At 43.3% G+C, this 21,210-nt stretch overlaps 1 protein-coding gene across 9 annotated transcripts in view; it reads left to right on the top strand.

Annotated features, from left to right (window-relative positions):
• LOC309640245 (uncharacterized protein) overlaps positions 1-21,210 on the top strand; it is a 645,560-nt gene that overhangs the window by 14,947 nt on the left and 609,403 nt on the right. For 8 of the 9 annotated variants that reach the window (XR_014252096.1, XR_014252097.1, XR_014252098.1 and 5 more), the window contains exon 3: positions 5,277-5,396. The exons of the other annotated variant lie outside the window; for it this stretch is intronic. The gene's annotated coding sequence lies outside the window, so the exon portion shown is untranslated. The remainder of the gene's footprint in view (positions 1-5,276; positions 5,397-21,210) is intronic. 9 annotated transcript variants of the gene reach the window in all.

Raw genomic sequence — 21,210 nt, forward strand, 5'->3', positions numbered from 1 at the left:
AAATGGTGAACAACTCTCGGGAAAGTTCCAATATAAAAAAAAATACAGTCTCCCTCAATTTACTCAATAGTTGCATTCCTGGAAAATCTGGTGCATATAAAAACCATGCAGAATTACTTTGTGTTCATTTGCAAAACGTAATTAGGTTTTAGGCCCAGATGATTATAATGAGGTTCTTTGCTTACAAGATACGTTTTAATGAGACGTTTGGAAGTGATTCACGATGCAGGACAATTCTTTGTTGTGGGTGACTGCCTCACACATGGCAGGGCGCCTCTTGTCCCTGGCTCCACGTGTTAAATGTCAGTAGCATTCCCCAGACAGATGGTTATGACAACCAGAAATGCTCCTCACATTTCCAAAAACCTTAGGGTGGTAACCTCAGGAGGGAACACAGCTCACCCCAGCCGCACTCGGAACCACCGAGTGGAGAAGCCGGCAGGGTTGGCGGATGCGCCAGTGGAGTCCCAGGGCATGCTCCGTCCAGGTGGGGAATCCTGCAGTCAAGTCTGGACTGAGCAGTTTGGATTTGAAGAACCTTGTTTTTCCCAGAATCTAAGGCTCAGGGAAACACACTGGCATTGGGTGTGCCAGCATGGAGCTGTGGCTCTCCAGTTGGCCAACCTGTGGGAGTTTTTGGCCTTGGGCATCGCTTTCCCCTGCCAGTGAGGTGGTGCCTTCTCCAGTGGGTGATGGGCCACATGGTACTTGGCTGATCTGCTCAGGTTGAGGCGTGTCAGGCAGCCCATGGCAGTGCGCCTTCCTTTAAGACTCATTCTCCAAGTCTCTATGTATCTTAGTGGTTAGGAGTTAAACACAGCAGCATATTCACAATAGCCAAAAGGTGGAGGTAGCCTAAGTGTCCTTCCATGGGTGAAGGGACAAAAAAAAATGTGTTACATACATACAATGGAATATTATTCAGCCTTAGAAAGGAAGGAAGTTCTGGCACATGCTACAACATGGATGAAACTTGAAGACATCATGCTAAGTGAAATAAGCCAGTCACAAAAAGACAGATACTGTCTGATTCCACTCTCTAGAGAAGTCAAATGCAGAGAGACAGAAAGTGGAATGGTGGTTGCCAGGGGCTGGGGAGAAGGGGGATGGGGAGTTATTGTTGAATGGGGACAGAGTTTCAGTTTTGCAAGATGAAGAGAGTTCTAGAGGTGGATGATGGTGATGAGTGTGAATGCACGTAATGCCACTGTACTGCAGTTAAAAATGGTTAAGATGGTAGATTTTACGTTATGTGTATTTTAGCACAAATAAAATTTTAAAAGCAAATAAAGAGGGAAGGTGCTGATGGAAAGACTACGAATCAAGTGTGGGCTCTGCTGTTTACCAGGCTGTTGCGGATCTTGGCCAGGTTAACCCCTCTGGGTCTTAGTCTTCCCATCTGTGAAACGGGGGTAATGATGTACTCTCCTCGGGGTGGGGGGGAATTACGAGGGTCACTAACTCGTGTTTGTAAGCCACAGGGCACACTGTCTGCACTCAGGAAGTGTGGCTGTTATCGTGCAGGTGGATTTCACTTATTCACTGCTCCTGAAAGCAACCTTTCCCCTCAGACACTCTCATAGAAGCATTTGGGGCATTTAGCCTAATAGCAAGGTCATATGGACACTAACAAAGCAGAATGACTGGGGACCCAGGACAGTGCGTGTATAAGCTTCCTGGGTCTTCCTGCCTGGGGGTCAGCATCCTCCCCGCCCACAGTGAAGCATTCTCAGCTGTACTTTAGGCAACTTCACTGTATCTAGACAAAGGCCTTCTTAACTGACCCTCCCTCCCAGAGGGACACTTCTCCTTAAGTGTAAAACCTCCAGTATTCCCCTTTTGACTCTTAGGGAGAGTTGATAATTGTTGACAGCAACAAGCATTCATTTTCTTTTGTTTTGTTTAAACAATAATTTGATTGGAAAATCCTTCCTGGTGCAGTAATTAATGACCGGCTGGAGCTACTAACGCCAGAGGTAAAGCAAAAGGCACTTAATCCAGCTAGCATTAGCTACCAGGAAATGTTAGACCTGGAGGGTAATCCCTGCTGGTACAAACTCTGAAATGGAGAGGAAGAAATAGAGAAAAAAAAAACCTAAGCAATTTCTTCTTGTGCAATGAAAAGTTTAAAAATGGAGCGTCGTGTTGCCATAGACACAACTCCTGGCTCTGGGCTGTCCTCCATGCCTGCATCCAGCCGCACAGCAATTAGACACGGTTTTCAGCAGGGCAGCTGAGCCTCCCAAGTACCTATAATGAAGATCTGCAGCTCCAGGCTCCCGCGGAAATCCTCAAGCCTTCACTTGTCACCATAATTTCCTTGGGAAGTGTTTCTAATTACATATTTCTTGCTGCCTGCTCCAGGTCAAGTTTTCTTGTATACAATATTCGAATTACATAAAACCACAAAACAGTGAGAGCGACCCTGGAGTGGTCCAAATTGCTATGTAGTTGCTTTTAACTTAGTAGTTAAGCATTACTGGGTGTAATAGGGCATCGTTTGCATGAGCAAAAATAATGTTAAAGGAACATACCTCATTCTTTTTAAATCTCTGTAGAGGTCAGATCCATTTCAGCAAGACATTTATATAATAACAGAATTCCCAACTCCAACACATGGACTGTTTATTTTAACTATTATAGCAGGGTCTTTGTCAAGAGGAACTTAATTCTTTTGTATTATCTCCTGGGACCTGCCATTTAGGGAACTTCTGGCAGTTTAGTTCCCTGGAGGTGGACCGTTAGTTTAGGTAGCTCTCCAAGATGTAAGACAACCTTCACCCACTAATACTTAGAGAAAACTGAAGTCAAATTAATCTCAATCCAGATGCTACTGTATGGATGTTAAATTTTCTTTGGAGTTGAGTAAATTGGAGGATACTTCAGCTCTTGAAGAAGAGGCAGAAATGGTTTTCTAAAAGGGTGGGTTGGCTAGGGTTGGGGGTTCCCCTCCTTACAGGGGAGGGGTCCAAGTCCACCAGCCTCTCTACCTTGCCTTGTGTTATGGAAGACTGAGCACCTGCAGGACCCAGAGTTACTGACTACCTGATCGTCTTGGTGGGCCTGAGGAGTTGTGCTCAGCTGAGCCCCCAGGCAGTGCCCACTGGGGGAGGACCGGTTCTGGCCCCGGCTTGCAGCTGATGCTGACGCAAGAACATGTTCCGACCCCGTTCCCTGAGGAGTTTCAGCAGAAAGTGGCAGCCCTGCAAGAAACAGCATTTGCTCTAGGCTTGCTTCTGCCCACTGGCTCCTCCTCCCAGTCTCTAAATGTTGAGGCCTAGGGTTCAGTCCGGGACCTCTTCTCTCTGTCTGCACTCAGTTCCTAAGTGATGTCATGCAATTACGAGGCCCTGAATCAATACCATCTGTAGCAGATTGTGTTTTCCAGAGTTGGCCACAACAATATCTCCATCCCATATACTCTTCTACAATGTGGTCTTCACACTCTTTCCATGGAGAGAAGGGATCTATATCCACCACCCTCTCCATCCCACCCTGAATCTTGGCAAGCTCTAACTCTCTGGTAGCCCAGAGGATGAGGTGGGAACGATGCTGCATGACTTCCAAGGCTGAGTTAGGAAAGACGATGCAGCTTCCACCTTGTTCACTGGTACACTCACTTTTGGAGCCCTGAGCTGCCATGTAAGTAGTCCAGCTACCCCAAGGAAGCCCAAGCCGCATGGAGAAGCCACTCTAAGTGTTCCAGTTGACAGCCCCTGCTGAGGTCCCGGTGAATAGCCAGCCTCAACTGCCAGACTTGTGAGTGAAGACACTTCCTGGTGATTCCAGCCCCAGTCATCATGTTGCTTCGAACCCTTGAGTCTTCTAAGCTCAGACCCAAAATTTGTGGAGTAGAAACTAAACATTCCTGCTGTGCCCTGCCCTGAATTTCTAACCCACAAATTGGTGGGTAAATGAAATAGCTGTTTTAAGCTAAGTTTTGGGGTCATTTCTTATACAGCAGTACAGTCTGGAACACCATCTGTATGCCAATGACTCCCAAGTTTATATCTCCAGCTTAGGGCCTCTCTCTGAGCTCTAGACTCACATATCCCACTGTTGATTTAGCTTTTTCACTTGGATGTCAAACAGGCTTCTCATAGAACATGCCCCAGATCCAACTATTGACCTACCCTGCCCTGCAAAGCTGCCCTTCCCTCAGGTGTCCTCATCTCAGTAAATGACACTGTCACTTCCCTGAAACCCAATTGCTCAGACTCAAAATCTAGACATAGTCAGTGACTCTTCTCTTTCTCTCCCAACTCCCATCCAATCCATCAGCAAATCCCATCAGCTCTACTTTCAAAACATTTCCCAAATAGGATTACTTCTCACCTACTCTACTGGTATAACCCAAACCCAAACTGCATCTTCTCTGTCCTGGATTATTGCTATAGCCTCCTATCTGGTCTCCCTGCTTCCACTCCTGGCCTGTAGTCCTCACCTCCATCAAGTCTCCAGAAGGCACAATCAACATCTCAAGATGTAAAACACAGCAGGAGCCTCGGCTCCTCCTTGTTCACTCATCTGGTTGTTGACCAGGGATCTAGCTGGGGCTGGTGGTGAGAGCACTCACATCCAGCCTCTCCATGTGGCCTGCACTTCCTCATAATGTGGTGGCTGGGTTCAGAGACCAAGTGTCCCAAGAGAGAGAAGGAGAGCCAGCTAGGAGTGCATCTAGGATTTAGCCTTGGGCGTCATGCAGCGGCACTTCTGCCACATTCTACTGGCTGAGGCAGTTATGAAGGTCCACCCAAGTACAGAGGCAGGGAACAGAGACTCCACCTTTCAGTGAAGCCTGTTAGGGTCACACTCTAAGAGGAGCATATATAATGGGATATACATTGGTACGGCCATCCTTGGGAAGTATAATCTGCCACACTGTTCAAGAAGATTTAACTACATAAGAAAGAAAACCGTACACCAAAAAATTCCATAAGCATAATGTAAATGGAAAAGACAGTATAAAGAAATGCTAACTCTTTTTCCTAAGCCCCTCACTGAGCCCCTCCTCTAGGCTTTGTGGGTTGATTACAGGCATATTTGGCTGGTTAACATTTTATTTTTTATTTATTAAACATTTTTTTTGGCCACGCCACGCAGCTTGTGGGATCTTAGTTCCCTGACTAGGGATTGAACCTGGGCCCTCTGCAGTGAAAGCGCGGAGTCCTAACCACTGGACCACCAGGGAATTCCCCCCCCCTTTTTTTTTTTTGTTAATACTGCGGAGGGAAATTGAGTCTAATGTGCCTGCTTCCTCTTCTCTCTGAGGGCAGGAAGAAGAGAATGATGTCTCCTTCATCTCAACCTATAAGGCTCGCTTCAAATGATACTTTCTCCACAGACCCTCCCTGACTTCCACTGTGTGAACACTGAGTTTTTCCCCATCTCACAAGGTACTTATACTTTCTTCCTTGTATTTCAGTTATTCATCTGTCTCTTTTAAATCTTACCTCTCTTTAATTCCTCCAGGGTATACTGAACTATAAATTTCTCAAGGGACAGGGACTTTCTTTGGATTCATCACTGTTGCTTTTCTGCCCTGGTCTTTGCACTGTTCACATGTGTTAATTATGCAATGTGTGCTGGTGGAATTCATGAAGAAGCAGTTGTGTCCAGTGTCTGTCTCATCTATATTTAATAATCCTGGAATGTAGTAGGTGCTCAATTAAAACATGTTTTTGGTGAATGGATTGTGATCTACTAAATACAGGACATTTAAGGGGGAAGTAAGCATAAGAGCTGGTCCCAGCCTTCAGTTACTATTTATACCTTGCCCAACAATGAAAGAGCTATCACAAGGCAGGGCATGATTATGATTTTTTGACAAAAGACTGTGGGACTTAGAGAAAGCTTTTCTAAACCTATATAGCCAAAGTCAGAAAACATACAGGAGAAGACTGATTGTTTCTACTGCATAAAAATGAAACACTTCTGTACATTAAAAAAAATCATAAATACAAGTAAGGCGAATGGAAAGCCAGGAAAAACTTGTCAGTATATTAACAAAAGGTTACTATCTTTAATATTGGAAGAGGTCTTCTATGTCAGTAAGAAAAAGACAAACATTTTTTAGTTAGGGAAAGGATATAAATACTCAAAACAAAAAGAAAAATATAAATGGTTAATAAACAGAAGAAAAAAAACCTTTAACCTCATTAGCAATCGTAGAAATTCATAGGAAAACCACACTGAAATAACATTTTTCTTTTATCAAATTGGCAAACTATTTTGTTAAGATAATCTGCAATGTTGGCAAGATTAGGAAGACTGAAAATTGATGTTTAAAATGGACATGCTTTGTAACCCGGCATTTCAATATCCCCAATTTATGCCAAAGAATTTATTGCTGAGGTTTGCCAAGATCTGTACACAAAGACACTTCATGAAGTACTGATTTTAATAGCAGAAAATTGGGGTTAATGTCCAGCAATTGGGATTAAATTGGTTAAATAAATCATAGCACCACCCTGTGATACAACATTATATAGCCATTTCAAGTGCTGATATGAAATAATATTCAATGAAGTGGGAACATATTCATGTTACATAGTTAATTTAAAGTTTCAATTTATCAAGCAAATGTAGAGTTGTTTTCTTTTTCATCATATATATGTCCATAATCAAGAACATGCATAGAAGAAGCCTAGAAAGATTTACATCAAAAATTTTAGGATTCTGTGATTTTACTTTTTCTCACCTCTTTTTTGTGTTTTTAAACTTTCTAGGGAATTCTCTGGTGGTTCAGTGGTTAGGACTCTGTGCTTCCATTGCAGGGGGCGTGGGTTTGATCCCTGATCAGGGAACTAAGATCCCGCAAGCAATGCAAGCTGTGTGGTGCGACCAAAAACAAAACAAAGCAAAACAACTTTATACAGTAACATTCTTTTCTATCCAGGAAAAAAATACCACTATTTCTTTTAGGTGGTGTGGAAGTTGCCCCTGCAGTGTAGGTGGGAATGCCAGTTCTGGCTATTTCCTTTGAAAATATCTCTAGGTGCCATGGGTACACATTTACAAGAGCCCATTTTCTCCTGAGAATAGAGTGAGGATGGGAGGAATTTTGGTGAATGTTTGTACTTGCAGCTTGTCCTGGAGTAAATCTTTAAGACTGTGGGAATAGGTGTTTTGCGCTCTGTTGAGCTGGCGAATGTACGTCAGGTTTCCTGTCCTTCTGTCTCCGTCATGTGCAAGGATCTGTGAGTGGAGGGTTTCATTCATCTGAATGCATCTGCAACCCCATCAGGAGCATCTCAGTTTCATGGGCAAGTGGTTTGCTTTATTTGCTTTATTTGCTCCCGACGGAAATAAAGGGATGATACAATTAGTTCTGTCCGCTGCACGTGGGGGTGGAGCTTAAGTGAATTACAACGTTCTGAGGCAAAGTAAACATGAAATGGGCGTGAGAAGTTGGATAGCAAGAGGAAAGCAAATTTACTGATTTTCTCCTTTATTTGGCTCTCAGGTTTACGAGGATACACAAAAATCACACAAAGAAATCTGATGGGAATTGTCTCTAAAACTAAAAAATAACATCAGCACTGATTTAGCCTTCATGAATCCCTCTGACTCTATTTCCAAATATAAGCCCTATATAAAACCACCCCGTTTCACTTTGGGGACCACTAAAACAGGTGACTATTATAGGATAGAAAAAAAGAAGACGTTTTAATAATATGTGTGTTCAGATGCTTGCATCAAATGTTAAAAACCTGTCAATTCACAATGCAGAATACCACCTGCCCACAGGTACAAACAAAAACATTTCCTTTGCTCCAAGGGATCTTTTTTCCATTTTATTATTGCTAGTGTAAGAGATCAGGAAATGTCTTAAAATGCACAAGTGGTTTTGCTGACTTTTTATGTGGTTTCTTTTGAATTCAGGAAGCTTTGAATGACATAAATGAGCTCTGTACAGATGTTTCTAGAAGGTTTATGGCTCATCTCTGAGGTTCCCAGAGAGTGGTCAGCTCCACATCACACCTCATGGGACCCCGTGGCCCATGATGATGAAATCAAAGGAGGCTGTAATTTTCTCTCAGCCTTCTTTGGGCTTGAAAACTGGAAACAGCACAGAAGACCATACATTCAATGACACATCAGATTGGCATCTTCCCTGTGCCAGCAGCCATGCCCACGAGCTGTCACGGTGTGGTGTGTTACAGTCCTTGACCTGCTGGTGTTTATAGCTGGGGGTGAGAATGGAGCCAGGGAGGGGACATTAATTTAATAGGCTTCTGGGTGTTTCCATTCTTATTTCACTCTTGGACAAGCCGAAGAAGGAAATGGTTTTCAGCAACCTCTGTGATAAAACTATTTGCTTATTCAACTGAGTTATCTCTAAAAAATGCTAAAGGACAGTTTAATAATCACTGTCCCCCAACTGTCTCTCTCTAAATATAGTCCACATATATGAACCATGAATCTCTCTCTTCCTTTCCTCCACACTCTCCCCGATTTTCCCCGAAACTGGCCTACTTTAGCTCTTTTCTCCTCTCCTTTTTCTCATCTTTTTTCCAATGGATTTTTCCTTCTTCTTCTCTAGCAACTCTCTGTTCTTTCCCATGTAAAGCAAACCAGCCTACCTTGGCCATTCTCATGTTCCTCCCTAACCCTAACACCACACACAAAGGCCCAGGGTCTCCCGGGGAAGGTAGAATTCTCTTAATAGGTGCGATAACTCCAAGGATTAGATACTATTAACTCACCGGACAGATGAGAAACCCGGGCATAGAGAGGGCAAGTAACTTAGCCAGGGCTGTGCAGCCCTCGAGTAGCAGAACCAGCCTTCAAAATTCCTCCTTCCAAAGCTTGGGCTGTTTCCAAAGTACAAGCGGAGGTCCTCAGGGAGGGCTCTGGGTGGATGAGGAGCAGAATTAAGTCCTATTTACCGACAGCCACATCCTCTTAGATTCACCGAGCGGCTTCCATGCCCAGGACAGGAAATAGCCCTTCTCCCAGGAAGCCCCCCGTGGTGTGCGTCTCCGGCGACACACACATTGTGGACAAAAAGCATTCTTGTTCTCAGAGGCCTGTATCTGCACAGCGCCAGGGGACCACTCACACTGTTTTCCCATGAATGGTGCCCCCTGGAGTTGTGTGAGGGCTCGGCCTTGGCTGCACAGTTGCTTTATTTCTCACGTTGCTTTTTTTTTGGAGGTCTTGAGGGGAAGGACTGTGACATCTGCTCTTGGAATGTTTCCAGCCCTGCTGAGGTTCAAAGCCCACATCTGTTCCAGGGTCTTTCCCTTCTGGTTCCTCTCAGTTCTCACTGACACTTCGGGTGGGGACCGATAAACTAAGCTTAAAATTCACGTTGTCTTAAGAACCTAGAAGAGGCAACTCGTGTAGTTGGAAGTGTTTGAAAGACTCTGAGAAAAAGGTATCCCAAAATGTATGTGTGAATATACACTCTCTAGAAGTTACTGTCGTGTAAAATTCAGAAATAACCACTTTTAGGTGAGAATCTATGAGTCATTTTGGTGAACGTGGGGTGGGGGAGGGGAAGAGCAGGAAGGGAGGAGACTTCAAGGTTTCTGTAGAAATAATTCGAGGGTAGGGGCATCTTCTCTCCCTTCGTCCCCCTTAGGTAGGTTTCCCGACTTTGCTGGGCCCATTAGAGTCTGAACTCTGCTTTCCTGTGACCAAAGGGTCACAGCAGTTTCCTAGCTGAAACTCCTGGGAGCTGGTGACCAATGGGAAGACCAGCAACAGTGAGAAAAGCAGCCTTGACCAAGGGCGGCTTTAAATGAGTGAAACTCCATGTACTTGGGGTTTGAATAAGCCTGTGCATCCTAACCCATTTTTAGTACCTGTATTTGATCTGCTTTTAGCATAATGACCAGTCAACAGACAATTGGCTCACAAGAGCCAGAAGGGAAGGGAAGCTGAAGGAGGCTTCTCGAAAGCAATGCTACCTAAAACAAAACCATTTCTCATGGCTGGCTTTCATCTGTCAGAAAGCTTTGCCCGTGAGATCAGCGGTATTGAAGCAAGAAGAAGGGAGTTATGTGTTTTGTTCCTCTCTATTCTGAATCAATAAAAGTAACAAACCTTGTGTGATTACAATAAGAAATATATACTTGGTCTTCCTCACTGGTTCCTGACACAGAGCTCCTAAATCCCTTGGAATTCCCTGGATTACAGGGACTCTTTTATTTTTTCTTAAACATCTTCATTGGAGTATAATTGCTTTACAATATTGTGTTAGTTTCTGCTTTATAACAAAGTGAATCAGCTATACGTATATATATATCCCCATATCTCCTCCCTCTTGTGTCTCCCTCCCACCCTCCCTATCCCACCCCTCTAAGTGGTCACAAAGCACCGAGCTGATCTCCCTGTGCTATGCAGCTGCTTCCGACCAGCCATCTATTTTACATTTGGTAGTGTACATATGTCCATGCTACTCTTTCACTTTGTCCCAGCTTACCCTTCCCCCTCCCTGTGTCCTCAAGTCCATTCTCTACGTCTGTGTCTTTATTCCTGCCCTGCCCCTAGGTTCATCAGAACCATTTTTTTTTTTTTTTAGATTCCATATATATGTGTTAGCATATGGTAATTGTTTTTCTCTTTCTGGCTTACTTCACTCTGTATGACAGACTCTAGGTCCATCCACCTCACTGCAAATAGCTCAATTTTGTTTCTTTTTATGGCTGAATAATATTCCATTGTGTATATGTGCCACATCTTCTTTATCCCTTCACCTGTTGATGGACACTTAGGTTGCTTCCATGTCCTGGCTATTGTAAATAGAGCTGCAATGAACATTGTGGTACATGACTCTTTTTGAATTCTGGTTTTCTCAGGGTATACGCCCAGTAGTGGGATTGCTGGGTCGTATGGTAGTTCTATTTTTAGTTTTTTAAGGAACCTCCATACTGTTCTCCATAGTGGCTGTATCAATTTACGTTCCCACCAACAGTGCAAGATGGTTCCCTTTTCTCCACACCCTCTCCAGCATTTATTGTTCGTAGATTTTTTTGATGATGGCCATTCTTACCGGTGTGAGGTGATACCTCACTGTAGTTTTGATTTGCATTTCTCTAATGATTATTGATGTTGAGCATCCTTTCATGTGTTTGTTGGCAATTTGTATATCTTCTCTGGAGAAATGTCTGTTTAGGTGTTCTGCGATAGGAACTCTTTTGTTCTAATTAGGCTCCTCTTGGCTGGCCCCTAGGTAGCTTCAGGATGGGGCTAGTCTCCGGAAAGGCCAAGCCATGATTAGAGGCATGGACCTATGGGGAAAAAGGAGGGGTTAGAGATGGAGTTCAACCACCAATGGTCAGTGACTTAATCGATCACACCTACGCAATGAAACCTCCATAAAAACCCCTAAACAATGGATTTTGGAGAGCTGCTGAGTTGGTGAACACGTCTTGGTGCTGGGGGGGCGCAGTGGGCAGCAGACCCAGAAAGGGCATGAAAGCTCTGCATCCCTCCCCCATACCTTGCCCTATGCATCTCTTCTGTTGGCTGTTCCTCAGTTGAAGTCTTTATAATACACCGTAAATAGTAAAGTTTACCTGAGTTCTGTGAACCGTTCTAGTGAATAATCAAACCTGAGGAAGAGGTTGTAAGAACCACCAAATTTATAGCTGGTTGGTCAGAAGTACCGGTGACCACCTGGGACTATGGCCAGCATCTGAAGCGGGGGGAGTGCGGTTTTGTGGGACTGAGCCTTAAACCTGTGGGGTCTGCACTAATTCAGTGGAGTTAGTGTCAGAATTGAATGGAATGGAATGGTAGGACACCCAGTTGGTACGAGGAGAGGTGGAAAATCGGTTGGTACGGAGGGAAAAAAACGGCTCATTTGGTGTCAGAAGTGGTATGAGTGGAAACGGTACACCTTGTTACAAGTGTTCTTTGTTGAGGACTGAGAATTCTGCAACCTTGAAACAATGAACACTGGGGTTTCGAATAGAGCAGGCAGGGACAATTAATAGGCTTCCGGCTGTGTCTGTTTTTTCACTCTTGGACAAGCAGATAAAAGAAGATGGTTTTGAACAGCCGGTTTGATAAAACTATTAGTTCATTTGAGGTTTTGGGAGGGTTGTTTTATTTTTTTTAAGATAAATAACTATTAACCGCTATACCGTGTTGTAGGGCTCTTGCCTGCCCTGTTGTCCTGGCTCCGGCAACAGTGGGAGAGACTCAGCAGCCTGGGATCCAGAAGTGACCTGCTGGCTATGTTGGTGACGCTGGAGAAACAGCTGGGCCATAGACCACATACTTGAGGAATGTTTTCCCAGCCTGGCCAGGGGAGGCTGTGCGCTGTCCCGGTTTGTTCTTCCGCTTTCTGCAGCCAGTGTAGAAAAAGCAGGTCCAGCAGGGGGCCGTTGTCACAAATCGATGATATGTACCTCACATTCAAAGTTCTTCACATATTGTTATGCTATATAAAAATAACATTCTGTTTGTCACTTATGTTTTTTAGAATCAAAGTGTGTTCACTATGCAAAGATGAGTTGACAACATATTCTCTAAACATAGCTGAAGAATGTTAAGAAACCGGAATAGGATTTTAGAGAGAAGCGCACTTGCTTTCAATGAGTAAAACTCCATGTGCTTGGGGTATGAATAAGCCTGAACATCATAATTCATTTTAATATTTGTCTTTGATCTGCTTTTTGCATAATGATCAATCAACAGATATTTGAGTGACTACTTGAAGAAACTTTGATGTAGAAAATGCTAGGCTAGAATCATTATCTCGTGCCCTATTTGGACTCTATGGAAAAGAAAAGTATTCTTTCTTGTTTAGTGTTCAGGAGAAATCCCTTCATCAGTTTATGTTGGTATTAGCAATTCAGAATCTACTAAAATGCGGAACAGAATAAAATTAAAAGTTCATAATAAAGAGCTGAGTACAGGCTTTCTAAAAACTCAGTCATCAACACATTAAAGTGATGTGTCCAAGCTGTGGTCTTCTTAGAAACTGTCTAGAAACCTCTGTCTTCATAGAAACTCTCTAGTTCCCCCCGCCCCCCGCCCCAGAGTGTTTTTTTGCTCAACAGTAGTACATAAACATCACCAACTGCTTTGAGTTGCCAGTTGTTTTTCCCAAGAAAAACATGCTGTTGTTATCAAGTATCTATGTTGTGAAATTTTTACAGCTTCTCAAAAGCTCTTCATGAAGAGAAATGTTCTCCAGCAAGGATAGTAATCACAGCCTCAGACACACACACACACACACACACACACACACACACACACACACCCTTATCCTTCAAAAATTCAGAACATTCATGCCTGTGTCAACATGATTTCAGATAAGCACCAACGCACGAACCCAAACATGGTGTTGGCAGAGCCAGTAAACAAAGAAAAGCGGTGTTCTGTTTGCTTCCACCTCATCCGCCACCATGGGCACTGTATTCTAATGCATTTTTGTTAGCTAGCCAACCCTGCCGTAATTTGTGTCTACTTGGGCCTTTTACTAGGAAGTACAGTTTCTGATTTTTAGAAGAAAAAATGTGTTTTCTTAAAGACAGAACTGTGAATGTCAGTCACTTAATGAAGGCAAAAAAGATATATGATATGAGGTTTTAAGAAATCACATTTAGGGGACTTCCCTGGCGGTCCAGTGGTTAAGACTCTGCACTTCCACTGCAGGGGGCATGGGTTCGATCCCTGGTCCAGAAACTAAGAGCCTGCATGCCGTGCAGTGCGGCCAAAAAAATAAATTAAAAAAAAAATCACGTTTAGAAGGAACACAGTCATTTATTTCAGGCTGTCATGAGTATTACTGCCCCAGCAGATACATGAATTACACAGCAGGGTCTTTTTGGTCACAGTTTGTAGCATGACTCACCTAGATTTACCAACTCCTGAAGGAGCTGATGAAACAATGCTTCAAAAAAAAATAAATTGCACATCTATTTAAATTTTAAAATACTGTATATAAATAGCACTTTCTGTGACAAGAGTCCCCCAACTCCCATTTAAAAACTTATATGGTGTTTTCTCCATGAACATGGATTGCCTTTCTGGCTGGACTGTAAGCTTCTTTTTTTTTTTTTTAAGTGAAATATAGGTGACATGCAATATTATATTAGTTTCAGGTGTACAACTTAGTGGTTCACCATTTATGTACATTATGAATTGATAACCACAATAAGTCTAGTAACCATCTGTCACCACGCAAAGTTATCACGATATTATTGACTACATTCCCTATGCTCTGCATTACATCCCTGTGACATTTATTTTATAACTGAAAGTTTGTACCTATTAATCTCCTCACCTGTTTCAGCCAACCCCCCATACTTCCCGTCTGGTGACCACCAGTTAGTTCCCTGTATCTATGAGTCTGTTTCTGTTTTGTTTTTTGGATTCAACATATAGGTAATATCATATGGTATTTGCCTTTCTCTGACTGACTTATTTCACTTAGCATAATACGCTCTAGGTCCACACATGTCTCAAATGGCAAGATTTCATTGTCTTTCATGGCTGAGTAATATTCCATTATGTGTATAGATATAGATATTATATAGCTCCACATCTTTATCTATTCATCTATCGATCGACACATATTGTGTCCATATCTTGGCTACTGTCAATCAGTGGACATAGGTGTGCAGATACCTTTTCAGGTTAGTGTTTATTCATTCAACCACTCTGTGTCTTTTGATTGGAAGCCTTTAGTCCATTTATAGTCAAAGTAATCATTGATAGGTATGTTATCTGTTGGCATTTTAATTATTTTCTAACTGTTTTTGTGGTTCTTCTCTGTTCCTTCTCTTGTTCTCTTCCCTTGTGATTCGATGACTGTCTTTTGTGCTACGTTTGTATTCCTTTCTCTTTATTTTTTTGTGTCTCTGTTATAGACTTTTGGTTTGCGATTACCATGAGGTTCATGTAAAATAACTTATGTATATAGCAGTCTGTTTTAAGTTGATGGTCGCTTACTTTTGAGCACATTCTAAAAAACCTGCATTTTTACTCCCCCTCCCACATTTTATGTTTTTGACATTGTATTTTACACTTTTTTACTTTGTGTGTCGCTTAGCTAATCATTTTAAATATAGATGATTTTACTACTTTTGTCTTTTAACATTCATACCACCTTTACTATATGTTTGCCTTTACCAGTAAGATTTTTTCTTTCATAATTTTTTTGTTTCCAGTTATGGGCTTTTCTTTTCTGTCTAAAGTTCTTTTAACACTTCTTGTAAGGCCAGTTTAGTGGTGATGAGCTCCTTTAGCTTTTGCTTGGCTGGGGAACCATCTCTCCTTCAATTCTGAATTATAACCTTGTCAGGTAGAGTTTTATTAGTTGTGAGTATTTTCTTTTCAGGACTTTTAATAAATGGTGCCAGGCCTTTCTGGCCTTTAAAGTTTCTGCTGAAAAATCAGCTAGTAGTCTATGGGGGTTCCCTTGTATGTAACTAGTTGTTTTTCTCCTGCTGCTTTTCAGATTGTCTCTTTATCTTTAACTTTTGACATTTTAATTATAATGTGTCTGGGTGTGGTTCTCTTTGGGTTCCTCGTGCTTGGAGCTTTCTGTGATTCCTGAACTTGGGTGTCTGTTTTCTTCACCAGGTTAGGGAAGTTTTAAGCCATTATCTATTTAATAGGTTTTCTGTCCCTTTCTCTCTCTCCTCTTCTGGGACCCTATAATATGAGTGTTAGTACACTTGATGTTGTCCCAGAGGCCCCTTAAACTATCCTCATTTTAAAAAGTTCTCTTTCTGTTTGCTGTTCCAATTTGATGATTTCCAGTTCCCTGTCTTCCAGATCACTGATATCTTCTGCATCCTCTACTCTGCTGTTGATTCTCTCTAGTGTGTTTTTCATGTCAGTTATCGTATTCTTCAGTTCTGACTGGTTCTTTTTTCTATATTCTATCTCTTTGTTGAAGTTCTCACTGAGTTTATCCATTCTTCTCCCGACTTTGGTGACCATCTTTATGACTATTTCTTTGAACTTTTTATCTGGTAAATTGCTTGTCTCTGTTTCATTTAGTTATTTTTCTGAAGTTTTGGCCTGTTCTTTCATTTGGAAGGTGTTCCTTTGTCTCCTCATTTTACCTAACTCTTTGTGTTTGTTTCTATTTTTTTTTTAATATTTATTTATTTATTTGGCTGTGCTGGTCTTAGTTGTGGCATGTGAGATCTTGGTTGCAGCGTGCAGGATCTTTGTTACGGCATGCGGGATCTTTAGTTGCAGTATGTGAACTCTTAGTTGCAGTGTGTAGGATCTAGTCCCCTGACCAGGGATTGAACCCTTGAACCTGGGCCCCCTGCATCGGAAGCACAGAGCCTTAGCCCCTGGACCACCAGGGAAGTCCTGTTGTGTTTGTTTCTATGTATTAAGTATATCAGCTACATCTCCAGGTCTTGAAAGAGTGGTCTTACGTAGAAGGTGTACTGTGGGGCCTTGTGGCACATTCCACCCCCCCCGGTCATCAGAGTCACATGCTCCAGTGAGCTGTGTGGGGAGTGTATGCCCTCCTGTTGTGGTTGGGCTGTGATTGCTGCAGGTGCATTGGTGGTCAGGGTTGGTTCTTAGCCATGCTGGCTGAGAGGTCCTGTCACAACTGCTACAGGTGTGCTGATATGCGGTCCTGGCCCCCAGTGTTGCAGTGCCTGGCGGTGACTGTTGCAGGCATGCTGGTGTGCAGGGCTGGCCCCTCCTGGAGCTGGAGCCACCCCCTGGAGTGGGCACTGGTGCTGGCCAGGGTGGCCTGCCGGGTGGGGGAGGGCAGGAGCCACTTTGGAGGGGCTGGCTGGGATGGGCAGGTTGGGCAGGGCTGGTCCTCAGGGAAACACCAGGGCAGGACACATGGTGTTAGCTAGTTTGATGAGTAATGACAGACGTAGTACCCACCAGCACCAGGCCAGCTAGGTGGAAGGAGAATTTTTTAAACAGCGCCCAACAGCATTTCAGTCCCAGAGACAGTTCCACCAGATCGCTGCCCCTCCAGCACATACCCTAAAATTAGTCAATGAAACACCTGGGAACTTTACAAGCTGCTGCCTCTGCACTGGGCCTCTGAGCCAGTGAGTTTGTGCCCAAGCTCTTCAAGATCAGCGTCTCAGTTTCCCACAGGCCTCCAGCTCCCCCAGACGTAAGCCCTCTGACTTTCAAAGCCAGGCCTTAGGGGGGCTCGGCTTCGCAGTGCAGGTCCCCTACTGCAGGGGGGCTTCCGCAGCTGTGCTTTCCCTCCCGCTTTGTGGGTGGCTGCACGGGGCTGTGGGTTCTGACTAGACTGCGTCTCTGCCCCTCCTGCCTGTCTCACTGTGGCCTTTTCTTTCTATCCTTAGTTGTAGAAAGTTGTTTCTGCTAGTCTTCAGATCATTCTCAGGGATAGTTGTTCTCTATGTAGTTGTAGGTTTTGTGTGTCCGTGGGAGGAGGTGAGCTCAGGTCTTCCTACTCTGCCATCTTGATCTGGAAAACCCGGGATCAATGCTTTTTTTAAGCTGGTTCCAGATACCATACTGGTACTGATTCAGTTACCAACATTTTAGTAAATATTATTCCAAAACATTCCAGTCTATCATTCATGATGAGTTAATACAATTTCTCTATCAAGTCTGGTGCCAATTTTTAGAAGATAAAAAATGAATAAATAAAAAGGTATGTATCAAAGCCTAGAGAGGAAAAGAGAACATTTTTGGACAGATTTTTCCCTTGGATTTGATTACATGAAAGCTCCCAAAGACCATGATGTCACTTCCCTCTCCAGGTAAAATGCTGTGATCCTTCTCTTTCTTGGTAATGTGTCTGAGCCGTTTGTCCAAGGGTGACCAGTGACACTCCCTTGTATCAGGCCGAGGCACTGAGGCAATTGGCCAGAAGAGATCGGAGAGATCTGAGGTCAGAGTACAGGAAAACCCAAAGGCCTGAGCAGCGATGAGTCAGAGGCAGGTGCACCACGGAAATCCAGAGCCCAGAAATATCCAGGGGCTGAGCAAGACAAGAAGTCCAGAGTCCAAGCACCCGCCTGCTGGGAAAGTTGGTAGGGTTTCTACGTCCTAAGTCAAGATGTGGTCAGAGGATGAGGCCTTTGTTCCTTTTCTTCCCTGTCCCCCAATTCTGTGCTTTCCACAAATGCACTCTCTCTCTTTTTTATGGTTACTCAAAACCTGCCCCTCTTTTAAGATCAGGGTTACATCCCCTTTTGTTCCACCCCTTGCTGACTTGAGCCGCAGCTATTCCTTTCCTTGGCTTATGCTGTTAACCATCTATGCAACTCATTTAGGACTTAATCTTATGGTGTTTTTTTGTTTTGTTTTGTTTTTAAAGTTATTTCACATACTAATTCATTTTACAAGGATGGTACAATCTTTTTTCTTTTTTTTAAATTAATTTATTTATTTTTGGCTGCGTTGTGTCTTTGTTGCGGTGTGCGGGCTTCTCATTGTGGTGGCTTCTCTTGTTGTGGAGCACAGGCTCTAGGCGCCCGGGCTTCAGTAGTTGTGGCTCGCGGGCTCAGTAGTTGTGGCGCACGGGCTGAGTTGCTCCGCAGCATGTGGGATCTTCCCGGACCAGGGCTCGAACCCGTGTCCCCTGCATTGGCAGGCGGATTCTTAACCACTGCGCCACCAGGGAAGCTCTATGGTGTTTTTTTGACGTTCAGAATTGTTGTTTCAACGTATCTTGTTTCCCCAAACCAGACTAGAAGCTCCTTGAAGTTAAGACCTGATCCATAGTGTGAGAGGCCAGACCAGGAACTTTATCTCCAGCGGTCAGTCTTGCTCACCCACCAATGGAGCCATCGGCCTGTGGTTTATTAGATTTTCCTGAGTGGGAACAGGATGGCTCCCAGAGCCTAAGGCGAGGGTTGAGTCTTCCCGGGTGAATGGTCTTGGTGCAGCCTCCCTGGGGTCTGGGCATAAGTTCCTGGTGGTGCTTCCTCACAATTTACCCTCTTACCATTTTGCTCTCCAGCTCTCTTTTAACCACATTTATGCTACCCTTTCTAGATTATAGGAAATTCTGTCCTCTTTCTGAAACCTGCAAAAGTTATATTGTTACTGTGCCTCATTATGGTGCTGACTTTTGAATCTTGGCAAGTGTCTGATAATCCAATCTTTGGCTTTCTTGGAACTTTTCTTACAATTCCATGTGGGTCTTTGTTATTCATCCTTTACTGTTTATTCTTCCCATCCATGGGCCATGTGCTCTTAAGGTCAGGTTAATAGAAGAGTTCCTTTGGTTTCATCAATTCAGTGGAGGCGCAACTGGTATTGGGGGAACAATTGTATGGTCCCTGGATTAAAGGACTTTCAGCATGCCTGGCCTTCCACCACTGAGAACCAGCATTGCCCTCAGGTATTACAGCAAGCAAAAATGCCTCCACCAATTTCCAAATGGCTCCTGGTTGAGTCACATGGTTTTCGATGCTGTCTCGCCACCCAGCACTCCAAAAGCACACACTTCCTCCCTGAATGGGATTGTCTGTGCATCTGCCAATAGACTGTTTCTTTTCTGAAAGCTCGTCATACCTTTAAGTTATTCTTCCTTTTAGAGGGTTTATTTTTGCTTTGGAATGAGTCATATATTATTTTGTTTTGTTTTGTTTTTTTTACTTATTATTATGGGAATTGTCAAACATACACAAATAGAGAGAATAGCAAAATGAACCCCCATGGATCTATCACCTGGTTTCAACAATTATCAGCTTATAGACAATCCTGTTTGTTTCTATACCCTTACCTACCACCCTCCACCCACGTCCTGTGCCATTAGATAATTTTGAAGCAAATTACAGACATCATTCATTGTATGCAGCTTTTGGATAAACTTTGGGATATCTTTCTGTGTTTCAAAGGCAACAAGGGTTAAGGTGAAACACTTGCTTAATTCTCCAGGACTCCACCCTTCCGCATCCCTGCACATTCCTTCTGATTCAGCTAACTTCCTTGCTTCCTCTATATTCTGAGACAAAAATGCCAAGACAAGTCAAGAATTTATCAGATGCTCTGTTTTTAGCAGAGGGAGACTTGAAGCAGCTGTTCGGAGCATGCAAGTCTCACTGTTGCTCCGTGTTTTCTCTGTGCTAGTTTGGTGATCTGTAACAGGCAATTAGCATCCACATCTTCTCTAATACAGTTTAACAGCATCCAAATATCATTTCTATTTCTGCCTCTCTTTGTATTCCCCGAAAAGCTCTCCACCAGGCTGGGAATCTGAGTCTGTGCTTTAACCGGCCCTCCTGTTTTGTTCTTTGCCTATCCTGCTCATTTGGAAAAGGTATGTCCTTCTGCTGATGTACTCGAGTTACAATTCCCATCCTAGCACTAAATGAAGCCAAAGAGATTGCTTTTCAGTTGGGACTATAAAAGTATTTTGAAAATAAGGGGAACACATGTTGAGTCAGGTAATGGTTGAGTGGTAATCCGGCAACGGGAGATCAGAATGATTGGTTCTGTCATGACTGGTTCTTAAATGATTGGGACAATCACATGGTCTGTCCTGCCTTCTTCCTTTGTACCCTCATGGGATACCTTTGCTGACTATTTGATTGCCCAATGGTTAGAATTGATTAACCCTGCTGACTTTGGGGCAGCTCTTTGAAAACAATTTGATGAACCATGTAAACACTAAGCTTGACCTGGAGCACTCGTAAGTGCCAAACCATTGACTCTGAGGCCCCTGGGGCTCTTCAGTTTATTTGGGGAGCAATGAACTTGACTTGGGATTCAACTTTTCAGCCAGCCTCTCACTGAATTATGGCTATCCCCTTGGATTTTTTTCCCCCCAAATGTAACTCCCCTCCAACTTCTTGCTTCTAGATGAGTGTTTAAAAAGAGTATAGATCTGTGTTAGGAACAGTTTGAAGGCTCCCTGTATACCTGGGCTGCAAGCAGATACAGCAGAAGGAAGGGGATGTTAAATGCTCATGCCAGGCACCCCAAAGGAACGCTTAGATGGTTGTATTCAATTAGTAAGTGCAGCATTGTTTAGAAAAGTCTTGTAAGAGTACTTTTTAAAGTTCCACTACTAAAAAGATGTAATTTTGACGGCTTTATCTTCTTTTGTGCTTGTAACATTAGCCCTAGATTCGAGAGTGCAGTGGTATTATTATTATCATTATTATTGATTTTGGCCAAACACTGAGGGTGATTTAAGGAACTTGCCTGAAATCAAATGGTTTATTAGTACAGAGTCTGGAGCCTATGTCTCTGCTAGAATAGAGAGAGATTTGCCGAGCTTGTCCACTCATTCTATCTGCTTTTGCCAAAGTCATAGTCTGT

The sequence above is a fragment of the Balaenoptera physalus genome (assembly GCF_965194825.1).
Source record: "Balaenoptera physalus genome assembly, chromosome: 12".
NCBI classification, from domain to species: Eukaryota; Metazoa; Chordata; class Mammalia; order Artiodactyla; family Balaenopteridae; genus Balaenoptera; species Balaenoptera physalus.